We start from the raw sequence: 12,034 nt of genomic DNA, 5'->3' as shown, positions 1-12,034 counted from the left end.
CCTCAGCATATCTCAGTAGTCCATTAATTCAAAATGTTTTTGTCCATTTTTTACAACTTAAAATCTGCACAGCGGTAAAACTTCGAAATGAATGTCAGTCACCTGATATTAAAAAAAAATAACTTAAAAGCATTTGTGAGCTTCCCTGGCTTCACTGCTCTCTATGTGAGGTCTACTGATATCCATCCACTGTAAGGGGGAACAAAAATGTGGGACCAAGTGAACGGACTTCATCAAAATAATGAAACTTAATTTGAAAGGAAAATAATCAAGTGCCTGGTGGATCTCATAGAACAATATTTGGTTTGGCCCTTGTGTATTTGAACTGCAAAGCTGAGTATCAGTTGCAGAACAGCGTACGTGCTGCAGATAGAGCTCTCTCTGCCCCAACAAACACTGCTGTCATCAACATCTTATGTTCAATACTGGCTTTCCCATGGTGCATTGGAAGACAATATTATATATAATCAGTATATTAGTTATGCAAAGGCATAAGGCAGGTTTAGTCAAAACAGTAAGTTTAGGGCTCACATTCAAATTCAACATTTAGACATCACCACATTTGCCACCATAGGTTGACATGTTTGTTTTTAAGCTAAAAGCTATGGATTGCCATAGACAACAATTGGCTGGATTTTCAGAAAATATGATATCTTCCCATCAGGATGAATTGTAATAACATATATCAATCCTTAACTTTTCCTTGAGCACCATTATCAGGTCAAAATTTGAAGTTGAATACTTGATGGTCCAAAACAGATCAAAATTATGTTTCTGTCAGCCTCAGGTGTATTTTGTGTTTAGTGCTAATGAGCAAGCAAATACGCTTAACAAAAATTACTAACAAGTTAAACATTACATTTGCTAGCATGTTTGCACTGTCAATATGAGGATGTGATGTGAGACTACATTAGCATTTAGCTACTAGCATGGCCTCAAATTCCTTGTCTTCTTTTCCATAGTGCAAGTTAGATTATACTAATACTGTTAACATGAATAATGACTCTGTTCTATTCAAGTGTCCCAGTAGGTCATGGCAGTGTAATAGTGAGCCAACATGCACCAAACCATGGAAGTTGAAGCAGCTAAATTGTATTCAGCCATCATTCATTTTATTATTTACAACTGAGCGCCTCCTAATGCAACATGTCAATGTGTCTTTTGTGAAAAAGGCCTATTCTCAAAGCATGAACTGAACAGATCAGCTGAAAACTAACAGTATTATAACCTGATACATGCTTTCAAACTATATGTTGGAGAATTTGTTTTGTTCACCATTGTTACCATCTGTAATAATGATATAGGCCACATACTTTAAAGATGTCTTATTTTTGGTGCACAGGATAGGTGCAACCTATAGAAACATTGATCCCTTGTGTTGGGGATTGAAGTAGATCTTTTTCGTCTTTCAAAAACCCCCAATGTGGGTCACAGTTTTTTGGGGGAAGCATATCCTCTGTAATTATGGCAATAATAAACCACATGTCCCTGCTGGATGCCTTATTACAAAACCACTTGGATCCCTGACCGATAGTTCACGTGTCCTCAGCAGCAGGAGCCAAGAAGCCAAGGTATAGTAGTACTCAATGTTTGGTAGGCAGTTGAATCACTCAAACCGCAAGTCTAGAAAGACAACCTGACTGCTTTTCCACCCACACCCAGGATCCAATAACAAACTCACTCTGCAAATTCCCCTGATGACAGCCGGCTCCTAATAAGTTGATGGCCCCAGTGCTTCTGTATGTGGGCCAAGGCAACGAAACCAGAGAACGCTCAATTTGTGCTGGTGCCAGCCCAGGCCACGGCCCCCTCACCATCTCTCTGGATCAAACTCACCCCACCGTACTACGAGGACAATTATCTGGATTCGGCAAAGTGCAGAATCCTTTCAAGCTGTGTCCACGGGAGAGTGTTAGTCACCAGCGAGTAAAGAATGAGTCATATGTGGTGACAATACATCTGGAGGGAGCCATGAGAAGATGATATGTGCAGCATAATGCTGAATATTGTAAGTCATTCTGCCCTATAAAGGATACACTGTGTATGTTTCTCTCGATGGTGTCTCCTGTTACACCTACAACCCATGACACTGGTATCATTTGAAACATGGTTGTAGTACTCAACATGTTTGTAATACTCTGATGTAGCCAGGCTGATAAAAACATAATATAAGGGATTGATTTGACTTGTCGATGCATTTGGCTTTTATGGTCTTATTAACCGTTTGATCTAAAAATGTGCTATAGTTAACCCAACCTCATTCAGCCATCTCTAGTGCTCAGTCCAAGTATGTTTGGCCGCAAAAAAAATCCCACGGTGCATGGCGGTTTTCAGGACCTTTTCAGGTTTCCACATTCCAGCAGGTTGTGTGAATTTGTAACAGTTCTACCAAGCAAACAAAGCTCAATACTTCGATGGAATTCATTTTCTGAGCATAAACTGTTGTCAATATGATAAATTTAACATGTTTCCATTGTATATATATTAACTTATTATTATCACCGCATGAATCCACTGATTATCCAGTGATAATTTGGTAAATCCAGAGTGACACTGCTTATACAAGTAGGCCTAATATTTATCCTACCAAGCCAAATGTAATGTAAATGTGAAATGTTGAGGACATGGACTTATTCCTTGCATTCTGATACATCTTCCACAAGAGGAACACCTAATTACGTGCAACTTGGTGTAATAGACTTGGAACCGGCGTCTAATTGTGCCCACCGACCGGAGTTGACAAACAAATTCTAGGCAGCAAAGCTGTGTACACTGCGAAAACCATAAAAGCGCTGAACATTTCTTTTGCTCCGTGCCATGATGAAAAGACATGTGATTAATACGATCTGCGGCTGACTTGGACAGGATCCTGTAACTGTACCCTGAACACATGTTTTTGCTGAGGAGTTGAAAGATGGCACTCTCAGGGCCAGAACTGACTGCCTCCAACCTCGAGGAGACATCACTCCGGTTTACTTCCCCTCTCAATTCTGCTGCAATGCTTTTATGCCTCACGGCTCCAGAGGAGAGGGTTAAAAGGGAGAGTTAAGAGGGGAAAGACAAGGAGACACAAGGAGCAGCTCGAGCATTGTTTATTTTCACAGGAACATTCCAGGAGTTGACAGCTATTCCCTTGTCTGGAGAGCCGAATCGCAGTGCAATTTTTCCAGACTCCAGACACAGTGTGTGAACTCCCACTAAGACTAGTCTGGGACAATGAAAAATGAGTCTCTTATTCACACTTCCACTGCAATGATAGTGGCTGAATACTGACTAGGAAGGGTTACACAGCTTGTTAACTCATTCACAGAAACACAGCAATGAGGTGAGAGATAGAGTGTGTGGGGGGGAAATAATGCAGTTTCTTTAGCGGTCATTCATTCCAGTGTGATTTACTGTAGCTCCATGCTGTTTTTTTTAAATAGGAAAGACAAGCTAAGGTTTTGGATGCCACAGAGAGTTTGAGATCTATATTTGAATTCTAGGCTCACATTCCAGTGTCCGCTCTCCACGTGGCTGCTGCACCGGGCTCCGTAGAAATGTCAGGGTAACCAGATCGTTACACACTTGAGTCCAGTTACACCTCCGTTAACGACCGTGAAAAGGATCCACACGCTGACCTCAGAAAAGAGCCCCGAATTAGCATACGTATTTAAAAAAAGGGCCTGCTCTTTGGTTGCAGGGAGGTGTTTCACAAGAATCACACCCCAGCTCTCATTTCACGTTGGTGCATCGGAGTCAGCCTGTCCATTTTCATCGAAAATGTTGACATTAAATATCATAGAAATAGGTTGACATTCTGGTAAACACGCTTATTTGCTAAGTTTGCCTAACTGAGAAGGTTAAAACCTCTCAATCTCTTTGAAAGGTAATATATTTTAATAGAGTTTTAGCAGCACAACATTTGGGTTGAACTTTGACCTGCAAATTTGCCCTGTTGAATAGAAGTAAGCTGTGTTGATAGTGCTAACCTTTGAAAGAAAACTATTGTAGCTTATGAGTGGTGTTGCATTATTTACTTTTATTTGAGCTCTTCTGTCAAAGTAAAAATTGTTCTATGAAAGAGAATTGTTCACAGAAGGTTATGAGACACGAGTTGTACAAATGTGTTTTCAATCTAAGATGGTTTAACTAATCTGACAAGTAATACTTTTTTTTATTATCCTGTATGAATTATGGCATGAATAACACATTCAAAGATAATTTAACACACAAAGAAAGTCACATTTTGTAGTATAACTGTTTAAGTGTAAGACTGAAAATATGTCATAAGAAAGTCAACACACCTAAAAGTTGCATAAGTGACATCTCTGGCTGAAGCTACCATTCTTGTGTGTTTTCGTACAGCCTTGCTCATTGTCTCTCTTCCCGGCTTATAAAAAGAGTTGCAAGATAAAACACATCAAGCCAAATCAGGTCCCATGGGGAACACTGGAAGGGGCGTTCACCTCTCTATTAGCTCACAGAGCCTAATGTCCTCTCCTCATATGCTTTTTTTTAATGGAATGGTGAACAAAATACCATAGGGAGTACACAATAGAGAGGGATACGGATGTGTATATGTATAGTGACTGGCTAATGCTAGGTCTGCTGAGCTGGCTAGCAAGTTAGCTATTAGCTTACTTGTTATAGCAGTTCACCAACTAACCCTGGGAGTATAGTCACTATATAGACAAGCTTCAGGCCCCACCTATTTTTGCATGGACAGGCAAATTTAGGACTACATCCTCTAAAAACTAAAACTGACTAAAACTCAAGATCTTAATGATTCACGTTTTGAGCAACTTGCGAAACCAGGGATTGTTTTTTAGACAGATTATTACAGATTTTTACAGATTAAACAAACCTCAAATGTGTTTTCATCTATCGACCCCACATACATGGGTTTACCAGTCTTCTCATCTAGCCCTCGGTTCTGTTGTGCTCTACAGCATAAAAGTGACAACATTTTTTAAAATGCAAAAGTTACTTTTGAAGCACTTGAAAGGTGAGAAGAGACGTGCAGTTACTGGCTAGGTGATGGTGTAAGCATGATGCAACAAGGAAAAAAAGTACAGGCTCACATGTAAGGAAAGTTTCTAATATGTTCAGTCACTGAGGTTGAATGGGTCAAACAGTTAATCCACATATCCCCACGGGCTCAGAGTTGTTACAGGATGGAGCTGTACCCCGGAGCATAATCTAAATGTATTGAACTGTCTTGAACTGCAATGACTTATAATCATGAGGGACATAAACATTCTGACCTCTGCTCCCTCATGTCCGCTGGTCAATCACAGAACGTCTGAATATGTTTCAGCATCCACTATGGCTACCATCTGGAAACTCAAGGGGCATATTTGTGATTTATGTTTCCTATCGTCTTCAGCTTTAAGCCTCACTCAGGAATTGTTGTGGACTTGGCAACGGAAAAGGAACATTATCAGCGGACTATTAAACAGTGCTCTGCCAACAGGAGGTGGTGAGAAAAAAACAAAAGCCCCTCTTAAGGCGGGCTGGTAGGAAATGTTTTCTTTTTCAAAGTGTTTTATACCCCCTGGTGATAAAAAAGCAACCAGGAAGAAAGAGGGCGAGCTGTTGAAAAGGATGAAAAAAGTTTACTCAGCCCCAGGTGCAGGGTGTCCCCCGCTGATGTCTTTTCACAAACACTTTGTTCATTTGTCTGGTTGATGGGGTGGCTGGACAGCTTACTGGACGGCTGCCTGGTCACTGGGCCAGTTCCTGATCGCAACATCAAACTAACGTGAACTACACCCCCCATCCGTTCGTCTCCGTCCCTCTCTGCCCACATGCAGTGCGACGAATCAGCCATTTGGATGTTGCATGACTGCTAACACAATTCTTGAAGTGTCCAGTGTGGTTCGACACCGTCGTCTGTCATTGCCCTAGTAGTTGCTGTGACTTCTTTCTTCTTAGTAAAAAGAGGAATACCTTCCTCCACTGTGCTTCCCAAATGTCTACTAACCAGTAAATGGATGCCACCTCTGGGCACTGCGTTTGTCTGGCCCAAAGCCCCCGGGGCTCAGTGGGTAGCAGCGTCGCACTGCTGGCACAGACACGCCATTCTCCGTTTGATTCTTCAGTTTCAAAGAGCCTTGGCGGGTGTAAGCCGTCTCCTCTCATTGTTTGGTGATGTTGCGGCGGGGTAGGAGGTTTGTTACCAGCCCGTCACCATCATCCCTCCACAGTTGCAGCTGACAACAGCTCCAGCAGAGAGGCTGCTGCCATCTTCATTTACAGTGCTTTCGTGCATGTGAATGTTGCGTAGTAACAGCCCTCTATTGACTGTTCTGTTCAGCGCAGATCAGCAGGGGTCAATTAATGAGCGGCCCCTGACCATCAGATCCCAATTATGGCTTTCAGAGCACTCCACCATGTGCCCCTCAAATACCCAGCTCCATTTGCCTAATAATTGCGTAATTAGAGTTTGTATCAATAATTGAAGCACCAACGGGGATATGTAGGGTATTATGCTCCGGTTTGCCTCATTTGATAAATTGCAGCAACATTTTTTGCTAATGATGCCGAGACGTGCACCTATCTGCATTATTTATTACAATAACAAAAGCCTCTCATTGGAGATATTGTATTTGACAATAATACTTACGGCACAGCAATTAAATTGTTGCCTCAGATGCACCGGTGGGGGGGGGGGGAGTATTCTGCTGCTGAACAAAGTGGAACATTTTGCAGCCAAAGAGACAAATATTTCCCTCGGGAGTTCAGTGGAGAACAAAGTGGAGCAAAAAGGGGAGTGAATGTTGAAATTTATATTCTTCAGGTGGCCAGGAAAAATGACGCCAAATCAATGTGGTGGAGTAAAAAACAATAACCTGAAATATTACAGTAGAAATAAAAAGTAGGATGAATTGAAATAAAGCTGAACTACTATATGTCTTTAGCTCTTTATGAATAGTAATATAGTAACATTTTGATAAATTATGTAGAGAATAATCTAAATGCTGATTGTTAATCGTTGACATATGCACATACAAAGTCAATGTCAATAATACTCCAGTATTTGAACTTTGCCTTCAGGCAATGCAAGACGAGGCGTCTATTTTTCTTTTTCTTTCAAAATGGAATTATGGAAATTGGGTATTAGAGTGAAGCTCTTGTGTTTCTGGTAAAAGATATGTGTTAAAGCTTTCATACACACACAAATCCACACAAAGCACGGTGAAACGCTGCCTGTTGCTCTTTTGAAAAGACCTCCGGGCAATTCAGCGATAAGCACTTCCTCCCAACACAATGCCTGATGTTTCTTTGGTACTCTCCCTCACCTGTATCCTGTGACAGCCTTCCCCAATCATGATGTCAATAACCGTACGCCTCTGCCCTTGTTGTCTGTCTGTCCCATAAATGTTTGACAAGACAGTCTTATTAAGGGAGAGGAATGTTATTTTTCACTTTTCAGACTTGCTCAGGTACATTGTCTGTCACCTTCCCTTCAATAAATAATGGGTCGTACCACAATTTCACATACGGTGCAGCCTCATAACATAAATATGAATATACCTTTGACTTGACATGAGGTAATGAGACATTTGACAGCTCTGACTGCTATGGAGCTGCAGTTGGACTATATAGTTTGGTAGAGTACGCTATGCAATCAAAAATCTTGCCAGGACAGCAAATTCCTCAAATCTGTCCAAAACAAATTGCATATGGCACGCTCAGCTTATCTTGGACATTCATGGAAATCAAACCAAAGCCTGACGACAGAGAGAGAGAGTAATTAATTCTAATTGGGATATTTCTGCAGGACTGGGGAATGACTACTCTGGTGCGATGTTTTTGATGGAGCCATAGGCCCATATGCTGTACTCAGGAGCACATCTGTGCCCAGTGCCCACGGAGAAATCCCCTGGCAGAAAACACTTCAATACCGCAGCGAGGGGAGGGAGAGGAACTAAGAACCAGCAAGCATTATTGTGCCAGCCGGCAACAAATATCCATCCTAATTGCTCTACAATTGTATTAAACTAGCTATTATGTAGCAATTAAATTTGTGTAAGCCCCAGCTCCAGTTACAGTTTTCAGTGTGACTAATTAAAAACAAGGGAGCAGGAAAACCCCAGGCAGAAGCTTCCCCTAAGCTGGAGCTCCAGCTCCCCTGCCACGACTGTATTTAGAGTGTCAATCACAGCAGAGAGAGTCATGGGCAAGTCATCCAGGCAGCCTTTTTGATTCACCCTATTCACTCCTATAAGCCCTTTATCTAAACCATCTCTGTATTGTTCCAGTTATCCCGAAGTTCCATGCATTAGAGTTCAGCAGAAGACAAACTTTGATGTCCTTCCCTAACTCTGCTGTACATGGCCCAAGTTTTGTTTACATATTCATACACATGTTCATACTCCATTTACCCCAGTCAAAAAACAGTCTGTGGCATGTTTTCCGTTGCACCATCTGCAGTGGTGGTCACACTGTTCTGTAATGAAGGTCCGTTTAGTGGGCTTCGCTTTGGCCAAAGTCCAGCAACACTAAAGCCATTTCTGCCTTCCCCCTTAGGTCATGAGAGGTGAGATGCAAACCAATGAACACACCGAGTGCGATAATGAGCCATGAAATGAAAGGGAAATTAATTGGACCCCAATAAAGAAAAGATTAACAGAGATGTTTGACTGGTTTTAGTAGCTTTAAAATGGACCCTTTTTGCAGTGAATTAGCAAAATTTCTCACAACAGCTGCTAAAATTGCAATAAAGTCATTATATACAATTCTGTATTTCATTTCTCATTTCAGTTCTCTAAACAATTTTGCTGTTTTTTTCCTTCAACTGTTTTTAGAAGATTTAAAATGGTCCCTTTGTGCAGTGAATTAGCATAATTTATCACAACAGCTGCTAAAATTGCAATAAAGTCATAATATACACACAATTCTACATTTCGTTTCTCATTTCAGTTCTCTTAACAATATTGCTGGGTTCCCCCCCCCCCATTGTTAACAGTTCAAGTTACTTTCTTTACGGATTCGCCTACTCAACAGCAAAAGAAATTAGTTGAAAACACTTTGAAAATGTAGTGTTTTAGCTGTATGTTTAGTGTCCAACAATTCCTGAAGGAAATATCTGGCTCTTTAGCCGCTAAATGCTCCAATATGTTCACCAGCTAGTCGCTAAGAGTATTTGTCTGCTGTGGGAGTTTTTTTTCAAGCTTTTGCTCTAAAAATAGCATGCCTGCTGTGGTTGAATGCAACACCATGAGAGCGGTGAGAGTCAGCCAAAACAGTAAAGTTGTGGCTGGACAGCTAAACAATGAGCTGAAAGTCACTATAAAAGTCAGTCAAGCCGAGGGGGAACTGCTTTCTGTAGGTTCATCACTATGAGCGACCCCTCACGTTGTCATTCAATACGTTATAATAATAACAATAATGTTATTATAATCATAATAAGCCTCCATGCCAACACCATTTCAATATTTAATCCATGCAGAAATAGATGAAACGAGGTTCGACCATCGATAGCTAACGTTAGCTTAGCCCCAGTAATTGCACACAGTACTCCAGAAGAACTCTAAGGACTCTACATTCCATCCAACTCTCAACAAACCAGGTCATTCCTGAATAGTTGGCTCATTTGTGGCAAATGCTAGCAAGCCAGCGAAGAACAAACACTGTGTAAATAAGGAAAGAGTTTTTCCAAAAGTTGCATTTATTCCCTTTTGTAACCATCTCCTCACACCTCCAGCTTTAACACAAACTGAACCAGTCATTCCTTTAAAAGTAAAGATGAAACAGTAACTAATGTTGTTATTGTGACTATGACATTTATTATGAATGGGTATACAGTAGTAGTACAAAACCCTACTATACGTCGGTTACTCTGGTCAGGTGTAGACACAAGAGGCAGCAGCAACACCAACACACTCCTGGCCAAACTAGATCAGGGGATCTCAGGCTCAACAGGACAAGAAACTCCATATATACTACAACATATACTACATATTTCCCTCCAACGGATGTGTTTCAGAATGGTTGTCCTTTATAGTGCTATTTTAATGACAGGAAAAGCACAACAGTCTTAAACCCAGTCATAATACAAAATACTTCAGTGAACTTGTTGGGCCTGCCAAAGCAGTTCACCAGTGGCACGATTTAAAGTAATTAAAGATTGGAAACATTTAATGACCATTCATGAAAGCACTAAATATCTCAAATCCACCTTAGACTGCAGTTCCAGCTATCACACAATCAGCACAGCTCGCCGTTTTGCGTAGCAGCAATAATGAGTTCAAATCTGACTCATAAAACCTCCATTGTTTCAAGGTGCTTGGGCTGCTCCATGTGGGGTTAAGGAGTACGTGCAGAGTGTTTCGTCCCGCGTGGACTGTCGTCTGTCTGCCAGAAGTAATAACACAAGTGATTATGTCTCATTACGCTAACCTAGACCCTTGTCTACTTTCTTCCCATTGTCCTTGAGTGGTTTGGCACCCAATTACTACGTTTGTTTTTGGGAGGGGGAATGCCAGAAATGCTCCTTAATCTTTTTTAAAAACCACAGCTTCTCTGTAGCCTCATGTGCGAGTGACAGCGAGGAAGTGCCAGAATGTAAAGGAATTTGTAAGGCAGAAGGAGACGTCAGTCACAAAAGTTAAACACAACAACCTCATTTTGCATGGAAAAAAAATACATTTCAAGGGGTTTATAACGTGCTCTATTTGAAGGCCAGTTTGGAATCAAAACATCATGTTTAAAACATTGTTTCAAATCACTAAAATGGTAATTAAGCCGCATAATCGCCATTCTAATTCAACATTGTACTTCATTCAATTGCAGTCAAGAAATACAACACAGGCTTTTGGAAGGTGGAAGGTGTTGAGAAAAAAAACTGTTTATACCATCAAGCCCAGGAATAAGGCATCCAATAGCGATGGCGGCACGAAAACGTATCACGTTCACGCCTGAAGATCGATGCTGCTCTGCGTGGATTTAACACCTGAAGGGGATTATTGAGCTTTGCCAGTTTCATGTCGAGACGTGAAATTCACACCAGGATTAGAAGTTAATGCATATGACTGCTGCTGATGGACATAGCGGGGAAGTTTAGATGCCTTCTCCTCTCTCTGCCTCTCTCTGTCTGCGGATCTCTCTCCTGTGTCGTTACTGTTTTTGGTATTGATTGCCTGCTGCCTCTTAAATTATGCATTCTGCAGCTCGGTTTGGAGGGCTCCCAGGTGGGTTTGTCAAAGGCAGAAGACACATGTAGTCGGGCAGTGTGGCTGGGAGCATCAGAAATCCATACAGGTCACAATCATGTCACCCCATCAGTTTTAATCAGCCAAAGCTGAATACAAGCCGGTGACAGGGCTTAGAGGTATAGGGGATGTGCCTCTGCCTCGGCTGTTCCCCCGACGCACAGGATCTGGTTCAATACTGCTGGATGCCACTGACAGAGACTCATTATCATCTATGTGTGGCTTGCGGCTGGGCTGGATGATGAGACGTATACTGGTCTGGGCCTGTTCAACAGTGTGTTCCCATGCCACAGTGAAACTTGGTTGGCTTGATTGCTTTATCAGAGTGATCATCACATTCTGCGGGTTTTACACTTGGTGGCATGACGCATTGTGTTACGGCACAGCAAGATAGTTTAAAAGTTGACACCGGTTTCTCAAAACAGGTTTGAATAGATTGTTTATAAAAAAAACATTTATTTGGACAATTCAGAAACTGCACCCTTTAGGGTGTAGTGCAATCATAGACTGTATATGAGAAGAGGACATTGTGACGTCACCCAATGGTTTGTGGACAAGGATTTTGGAGCCTCAATCGCAGCAATCTTGGATTTTGCAACCAGTGAACAGAAGTGATGATATTTGGGTAGGTGGGGTGACGGGTGGATCTGACGAACATGAGCGGCATGGAAGTAGCTAATTATATTGGTTTTGTGGTGGTAACCCCGCCCTAAAGCATGCTATTTTGTCTATTTAAATCTAAATCGTTTACTAAATAAACCCCCTTCTGTATTGAAGAAGATTTGAAACTAGATATTGAGACATACATTCATGATTACATTGCTTACTGAGATAAT

The sequence above is a fragment of the Eutrigla gurnardus genome, assembly GCF_963514095.1.
Source record: "Eutrigla gurnardus genome assembly, chromosome: 18".
NCBI classification, from domain to species: Eukaryota; Metazoa; Chordata; class Actinopteri; order Perciformes; family Triglidae; genus Eutrigla; species Eutrigla gurnardus.
The sequence above is the reverse complement of the archived record's forward strand: the minus strand, read 5'-3'. Positions refer to the sequence as shown.